This window comes from Balaenoptera musculus, chromosome 3 (assembly GCF_009873245.2).
Source record: "Balaenoptera musculus isolate JJ_BM4_2016_0621 chromosome 3, mBalMus1.pri.v3, whole genome shotgun sequence".
Lineage (NCBI taxonomy): Eukaryota > Metazoa > Chordata > Mammalia > Artiodactyla > Balaenopteridae > Balaenoptera > Balaenoptera musculus.
Window position 1 is genome coordinate 43,218,047 of NC_045787.1, and position 9,436 is coordinate 43,227,482.

Consider the following 9,436-nt stretch of genomic DNA (forward strand, 5'->3'; position numbering starts at 1 on the left):
TTTTGTTAGGGTTTCAACTTACCTTCCATTTTTAGGATTCTTGGTATCTGGTGTCACATAGCTACTAGTTGCTTTCAACAGAAAAGTCCTCAAATAGACGTGGGTACTCCCAACATCTTGCCACCAGGATGACCCTTTACAATGCCTGATGTTAACAAATAACTGTAAATACTGAGGCTGCCTGTTCTATCAACAAGAGACTGTACAGTTCATATTGAGGTGGGGTTTCTGAACTCATTTGGCTAAAGGATACTTTTCAAATTATAGTGAACTGTAAAAGCACCTAAAGAACTTATTAAATAAAATTTGCATGTGAATTATAGTAGACAGCAAATATGGAATCAATATGAATAAATTCCTGCAAGAAATAATCAAATTTAAAAAGTTTTTATAATGGGACAAAATTAGATAAATGAAAATTTTAAGAATAAAAAATAAACTATATTAAGATTAAGCAAAATTTTATTTCGCATTTTTTACTGAGAGAAGTATTTTTTTGAAGTATAATTGACATTATATATATTTTAAGAATTTTAAAATATTTTATTTATTTATTTTATTTATTTGCTTAGCTGCGTTGGGTCTTAGTTGCGGCACACGGGACCTTTCGTTGCAGTGCTCAGGCTTCTCTCTAGTTGTGGCGTGTGGGCTTAGTTGCCCTGCAGCACGTGGGATCTTAGTTCCCCATCCAGGGATAAAACCCTGCATTGGAAGGCAGATTCTTTACCACTGGACAACCAGGGAAGTCCCAACATAGCATTATATTAATTTCAGGTGTACAATGTAATGATTCAATATTTGTATATTTGCAAAATGATCACCACAGAAGTCCAGTTAACATCCATTGTCATACATAGTTACAATTTTTTTTTCTTATGATGTGAATTTTCAAGATCCACTCTCCTAGCTACTTTCAAATCTGTAATACAGTATTATTAACTATAGTCACCATGCTATATATTACATCCTCATGATTTATTCATTTTATAACTGGAAACTTGTACCTTTTGACATCCTTCACCCATTTTGTTCACCCCCAACCTCTCACCTCAGGCAACTGCCAATCTGTTCTCTATTTCCATGGGCTCCATCTTTTTTTAAGGTTCCACATATTAGAGATCATATGATATTTGTCTTTTTCTACCTGACTTATTTAACTTAGCATAATGCCTTCAAGGTCCATCCATGTTGTCACAAATGTCAGGATTTCATTCTTTTTTATGATGGAATAATATTCCTATATATATATATATATGTATATATATATATACATACATATATATAAAATATCTTCTTTATCTGTTTATCCATCGATGGACATTTAGGTTATTTCCATGTCTTGATTATTGTGAATCATGCTGCTATGAACATGGGGATGCATAGATCTTTTTGAATTAGTGTTTTCAGATAAATACCCAGAGGTGGAATTGCTGGATGATATGGTAGTTATATTTTTAATTTTTTGAGAAACCTCCATACTGTTTTCCATGGTAGCCGCACCAAATTACCTTCCCACCAACAGTGCACAAGGATTCCATTTTCTTGCCAACACTTGTTATTTCTTGTCTTTTTAATGATAGCCATTCTAATAGGTATGAGGTGATATCTCATTGTGGTTTTGATTTGCATTTCCCTGATAATTAGTGATACTGAGCATGTTTTCGTGTACTTGTTGTCTATTTGTATGTCGTCTTTGGAAAAATGTCTATTTATATCTTTTGTCTATTTTTTTAATTGGATTGCTTGAATTTTTGCTATTGAGTTTATGAGTTCTTTGTATATTTATCAAATATATTATTTGCAAGTATTTTCTCCCATTCAATAGGTTGCCTGTTCATTTTGTTGATGGTTTCCTTTGCTGTGCAGAAGCTTTTTACTTTGTTGTAGTACCACTTGTTTATTTTTGCTTTTGTCAAATCCAAAGACCATTGCCAACACACATGTCAAGGAGCTTATGTCTATGTTCTTTTCTAGGAGTTTTTGGTTTTAAGTCTTACATGCAAGTCTTTAATCCATTTTGAGTTAATTTTTGTATATGATATAAGGCAGTGGTCCAGTTTTATCCATTTGCATGTGGCTGTCCAGTTTTCTCAACACCATTTGTTGAAGAGACTGTCCTTTCCCCATTGTGTATTCTTGGATTCTTTATTGTAAATTTAGTGATCATATGTGCATGGGTTTATTTCTGTTCTCTCTATCCTGTTCCATTGATCTGTGTGTCTGTTTTTATGCCAACACCATACTGTTTTGATTACTATAGCTTTGTAATATAGTTTGAAATCAGAAATCATGATGCCTCTTGCTTTGTTTTTCTTTCCCAAGATTGCTTTGGGTATTTGGACTTTTGTGGTTCCACACAAATTTTAGGATTGTTTGTTCTATCTTTGTAAACAAATGCATTAGAATTTTAAGTCTGTATGAGAGCAGTGTTTATGACCATTTTTCCATGTCTGCCAAATTTTATATTGATGTTGCTGAGTCAGATTCTCATATCAAAAGCAGTATAGAGTCCATTCTTACATATTTTAAAATTACAGTCTAATTTGGAAATTCCATTTGCATTAGGAATGTTGTAGCAAAAGGAAGATGAACTTCATTTGTATGTTTTATAATATTCAGGTCAATATGAACTAGACTACTTTAAAATTCATGAATTATTTTGTCTTGGACAACCTATCTCTGTTTCTTACAAATCAAAGACAGAAAATTTTCATTTTTACTTTGGAGAATTTCGAACTTTTACGTGTTTGATTTAGACACAGTTTGAGAGCCACAAACCTCTACATTTTATGCAAAATATCTTTCTTTCAGAAAAAGCACCGTGGGAAATGAGTGTGTAAGGTATACATGTTCAGTATCCAATAAAATGAAAAATATCTGTTGGTATTTTAAGATCAAATCAATATTCCAGACCAGCCATAATTTAAGAGACAAGTGTTGGTGGGACAACCTGCCTTGGAGATATGATTTGCCCTGCCCAGGATCACCAAGAAGTGCCCTGTGGGCTCACAGTTTTCATGAATGCCTGGTGCCTAGAGTCCTAGCTGCCTGGAGGTCAGCTCATGTGACCTCTCATATGGTTACATGATACAGTATTTCATTGCTTTGAGACTCCTGTGGCCACACCATTGATTTAATAATAGCTTTTCAGGAAAAAAATTAAGTGCCACGTGTCAATTACTAAGTACAGGCTGATTTCAGAAGCATTAAAATGCAAAAAAAATTCTTCATCTCAGACAACTAAGATAAAGCTATATATACACATGTATTTAGCATTTTCTAATTTTTATATATCTAAAAGAAAAATATTGCCTTTATATATCTCTATGTCTATCTATCTACCTATTTATCTATACACATTTTATTTATTGTTTATTTATTTGGAACATAGTTCAGAAACACCACTGTAAGTTAAAAGGGAACAAACAAAATAACCCTCATAAAAGTGGTACTGGCCAAAGAACCCAAGTTGGCGAGGAAGGCAGGTTTGAAATATTCAAGGCCCTGTAAGCAGTATGAAAGCATAGCCCACTCTGCTCCTATGGAATGTTCCTACGAAAGGAAATTAGTGTAAAATTTGGGCAATTGTTTTGAACACCACAAAAGAGTATCTGAATCTTGTGTTGTTTACCATGTTTGTTTCTGCTTATCTGAGAACGGGAAGCTGCAGGTGGCCATTGGTCACACAAATTTTGAGATTTGGGAGCCCTTTCCTGGCCATTGGGGCAACTTTTGGGAGGGGCCAGATTCTCGTGGCACCCAGTCCAATCAGTGGCCTCTCTCCCTCTTTCCCTGGCCCCATCCCTCTCAACCCAAGGTGCCCTTGCTGCTCTGTTCCTGTGTGGAATCTGCCTTGCCAGGGGCAGGGGGGTTTCTCAATATAGCGCCACACTTTCTTCAATCACAGCTTCTTTGCGGCCTGATTAACAATTTGGAAAAGTATCAATTCCCATTCCCTCAACCCTCAGGCTTTCAGGTGTTACAAGCTTCATTAGAACTTCCTGCAGAAATTTGGCCCAAAGAGGGAAAGGACATGGTTTTAAATGTACATATCTATTTTCTGTCTCTGAATTTGACTACTCTTGAAAAGATTTATTGGAGAAGCAAGTTACAATTGATGAAGAGAAGTTTTCATCAACTGTATGTTAGGATGTTGGCTGACTTCACGTGATTATCAGGATTCAGATTGGGGCTTAGAAGTGTGTGAAACATGCTGCGCCCGAGTATCTACGGGATTCTGGAGCATCTGTTCTGGCCCTCTTAGAAGATAAGGAGGATAGTTAGTGACAAACGTTTCTCCCCACCCCCATTTATTGCTATTTTACTTCAGTATTACTGTTATTTATTTATTGTGGTAAAAACCACAAAAGATTTTCCATTTTAACCATTTCTAAATGTACGGTTCAGTAGAGTTAAGTGCCTTCACATCATTGTGCAACCAATCTTCAGAAATCTTTCCATCTTGCGAAACTGAAACTCTGTATACATTAAACAACAACTCCCCATTTCCCTTGCCCTTAGATCCCTGGTAACTCCCATTCTATTTTCTGTCTCTGAATTTGACTACACTAGATAGTCATATGAGTGGAAGCATACAGTATTTGTCCTTTTGTGTCTGGCTTACCTCACTTGGCATAGTGTTTTCAAGGGTCACCCATGTTGTGACATGTGTCAGAATTTCCTTTTTGCTGCTGATGGGACAGACGTTTTTTAAAGATTCTAGAGAGCAGACCACATTAGCTGGGCACATAGAGGGCACTCAATACTCATTGGATGATTCCTATTTTTCTGGTAACGTTTCCTAAAGTCTCTTAGGTATTTGTGTTTCCAAGTTCCAATAAGCAGGACCAGTTAGAATTCCTCATGGACATGGATGGTGGTGAAGGAGGGGACCAGGCTGAAATGCTGTGAGAATTCCTGAATGGTCCCCAAATGGTCTCTTCCCTTGCTGGCCTTTATAAGGAAAAACTTTCTTTTTAACTTTGAGTGGTGGTCTGAACTCAGGCAGGGCGTGATTCTGCCCTCCTCCAGGGCACATTTGGCATCATCTGTAGGCATTTTTGGATGTCATGACTTGGGGGAGGGGTGCTACTGGCATACGGCAGGTAGAGGCCAGGGTTGCTGCCAAACGTTCTATGATGCACAGACAGCTGCCACAACAGAGAATGATCCGGTCCGAATGTTAATAGTGCCCATGTTGGGAAAGCCTGACACGGAGGCGGAACCTCAAGAAGGTCAAACTGTGTACGTAGGTTTAGTCAACAGAGTTTTCAAGCAACACACACACTGATGGTTCCCCTCTCGGAGAAGGTCTGGCACGTACTGAAACGGAACAGCTTCCATCTACGTCAGATGCTCGAAGTGCATAGAAAAGATCACATCAACAGCGGCTTTCTTACCTAAACACCATTTGTCTAAACACAAAGCCTTCAAACAGCTGACATTCAGGGAGCTCAGCCTCTGCCCTGCTCTGGGAGCCCTAACCCAGACTATTTCACGCTAACATAAACAGGATAAGCCTTTTCAGCTGCAGTGCTGTTTACCAGGAACCTGCTGGAATAAACTGGGTTGTTAGGTTTTAGTCCGCAGCCGTAATCCCCGGGGTTCTTCCATTGTTGAGAAGCAACAAATGTGTGGGCACATCTGACAGATGCTATAATCTGGATTTGCCAAATGCTGAGGAGCACTTTGCAGGGCCTTTTTCCAGGTGAAGGATGAGAACGATGAACTTATCGATGACAGGCTCCCTCCCTGACAGGGAAGAGCCAACCTACAAGCGAAGGAAGCAAGTCTAAAGGCTCTCCCTCTCTGAGGGCGGGAGTGGAAACGGCCTCTGGAGGGCCCTGCTACAGCGGGGAATCCACGAGTCACTGACTGAGTTGAAAATGAAATACGGACGATTTGGATATTATTTTTCTCCTTCTAGGTGGAGAAAACACCATTTAATAGAAATTGTACCAGACTTTTTCTGTTTGCCACATTGGATTTCCCCTCTAAAGAAGAGCAGGGGAAAAGCTCTCAGCGGTGAGAGGATATACAACGTGGCCCAGCACCCCTCAGGGGTCCAGTACTATCCTACTTAGGAGCAAAGGCACCACTTTTGATAGTTGTAGCTATACTGCAGTGCTGAAATGGGCCGCATTTTATGCAATCTCTGGCCAGCCTGTTGAGCTAGAGAAAGGTTGTGTTGAAGAGCAGTAGACGCTTCACAGGGAAACACAAGTGCCCCATTGTCCACAGGGCCCCATTTCGGCTACACCTTTTCAATTATTTCCTCCTGTCTTTTGCTCCGTTTGACATATTAAAGTTACAGTTGGTCCTCCATGCGGTGGTTAAGACCCTGGACTCTCTATATTAGATGGAGCAGGTTCAAATCCTGACTCTGTTACTTGCTAGCTAAATAAATTTATTTACCATATTTGCTAAATAAATAAAATGACTTTTTGTTACCAAACCAAACTTGGGTCCACTGGCTCGTTTGCAGTAAAGCCAATCAAATGACACTGGGTTATGGTAAGGGAAGGTGCAGTGTTTATTGCAAGGCCAAGCGAGGCATAAAGGTGGTAATGCTCAAAAGACCCGAACTCCCTGATGGCTTTCAGGGAAAGGTTTTTAAAGACAGGGTGAGGGAGAGGGTTTTAGGGTGCCTGATCATTCTTCTAATTGATTGGTGGTGAGGTAATTGGGAGTCCACGTCATCAGCCTTCTGGTTTCAGCTGGTCTGGGGTCTACGTGCTTGTGGTCAGCAATGCAGTTAACTTCTTCCACCTGGCGGGGATTTTAGTACCTGCGAAACAACTCAAGGATATGGCTCAGGATATTATCTATAGCCCTTGATGAGGAACTAAATGTCCTTGACTTTGTTTTATGGCTATACTATTATTATTTTGTATTGCTGGATGGTTTTCCTTTGTTTCTGCATTTTCTCACTTCTCTGATCATATTTGCTCTTTGGAACTCCGGGAAGGCCTAGGAGGCTAAAGCTTTTCTATAAACAAGAGGCTAGGGACATGGGGGTTTGTTCTAGGAAGCTCCCCGCAGGGTCCTGCTCAGTTTCAGTTTGACAAACCGGAAGCTCTAAATTCATGGATTAGACTGTAACTTAACAGATTTTGGAATCTGGAGCTAACATATTACAGGGAGCATATATACTCCTTTTTAATACATATTAAAAGTTAATATGTATTGACTAAATAGCCCCCAGCTTCCCCAGGGCTGATTTTAATTGATGGCAAAGGGTTCTACCCTCTCAGGCGTGCCCATGCTGAGGCTACCAGATATCCTGGGAAAAAGTAGCAGATGGTTTTCATCAGGTGAGACTGATTGTCTGCCTTTCCATCCACTGGGTGTGTATGGTGTTGGACTAACTGCAAATTGGGTGAAATGGAATTTTTGCTGGAGCAGGAACCTGGGATGTCAGAGGACAAAACCTGCAGTACCTTTGATATGGAGGCATTTACGGCAATTCAGGCAGGAGGTGACAGGGCCTGGGTCAAGGTGTGGTTAAGATCTATAGAAGGGGCAGAATCAGGAGCTGGCCTAAGTTGTAGGACATGGCTAACTTCATGGTCAGCTGTGATGGGAGAGACCAGACAACTGACCTATCCAGTGGAGAAAGGGGAGTCATGAGAAGGGGCATTTGCTGCCTCTGTGGAGTGTTTTAATGCCCACTTCTATCACAACCTCCTGGACAGCGAGGGCTTTACCCTCTTCCTCCTCTGGACCCCTGGAATCCTCCATCCTAGGCTTGCATCCCCCAGGAGAAGGGGAGATATCCTCTCTGGGGAAACTGGCATTTGGGGGTCCCTCAATGAAACAGTGAGGTTTGGCATGATTACCCTACAGCTAAGCCCACCAGTTGACCAGCTGTGTTGGTGCCCCAGAGCTCCCGTCCCCGTTTTAATGCTTTCTCCTTAGATGTGAAGGCGGGTCAGGGACCGCTGGGGCTCAGCCGGCCCGGGCATGGCCATGGGAGAGGAGGCCGGCCTCTCCGTCTTGTCCCTGGCTCTCCTGCACCTTCTTTCTCTAGAGCCCTCCTCTTGCACTGCGTAACAGAGGGAGGCACAGATGCTTCGAAGGAAACAAACAAATGACTTGGAAAAGGATTCTCCACAAATAGCTTGCCTACTCCTTTAAGTCCTGAGGAAGTTCAATCAAAACAGAGAAGGAAAAAAATCCTCAGGTCCCCAGTGCCTGCGTACCAGCCAGCACAGACGGGCCTCTACGGCTGTGGAATCCAAACAAGAGGAGACTTGGAGACATCAAACATGTTGCTGTCTGCAACATTGTTACTGTCTCACTTTCCTTTGAATTTCCTTTGAATTGTTACTTTCCTTTGAATTTCCTATGGTCAGCATTCTTGGTATTCAGGGTTGAAGAGAGTGGAGGAGAAGGAAGCAGGAAGGAGTGACTGGGAGGGAGGAATCAGAGTGGAATGCAGACAGGCAACAAAGGCTGGTGATTAGTCCCCATCTCTACCTTCCCTCCTGCCTTGCATCTCTGAGAAGCAATGGGAAAGGCTGGTTCTGAACAGGGGAAGCCTAGCACCCAGCAGACCTGCAGCTCTCTCAGATGTAGCCTAGTTTTTGCCCACCTGCTTGCGGAGAGATGGGACCGGCACTCTGAGAACCAGAGGGCACGGGGAGAGCTGCTCTTCTTGAGTTGTCCGCTTTCTTATTCTTCAAGAAAACCTTTCAGCGCTTAGCTTTTCCCGGAGGATCCCTGCGGCCCAGAAACCTGCTCTTCCCAGCCCAGGGAGGCCACAGCTTTTTTTGAAAGGCTGACACCTAATCATCCCACTGGCTGTTCCCTGGGCAGTGTTTTCAGCCTTGTGGTCAGGTGCTTTACACTGGGCAACATTAAGGATTGAATTGTGGTCCCCCCCTCCAATTCTTATGTTGGAGTCCTAACCCCCAGTACCTGTGAATGTGCTCTTACTTGGAAAGAAGGTCTTTGCAGGTGTAATTCATTAAGATTAGGTCATTAGGGTGGGTCCTAATTCAATATGACTTGATGTCTTTATCTAAAGGGGAAATTTGGTGATAGACATGCACACAGGGAGTATTCATCATGTGAACATGAAAGCAGAGATCAGGGTGATGCTTCTGCAAGCCAAGAAATACCAAAGATTACAGTAAACCATCAGGAACTAGGCAAGAGGCGTAGTACAGATCTTCCCTCCCAGCCTTAGGAGGAACCAGCCCTGCCAACACCTTGATCTCGGACTTCCAGCCTCCAGAACTGTGAAGCAAGAAATTTCGGTTGTTTAAGCCATGCAGTCTGTGGTACTTTGTTACAGTAGCCCTAGAAAATGAATCTAGGCACCTACTTGAAGGTTTGGGCTTTCTGGAAGAAAACAAATTCATCACTGCAGGGTTAATCAGCTGCACATTGTACATACAACCTTAGATTTGGATTTTGCCCAGAATGTTTTGTG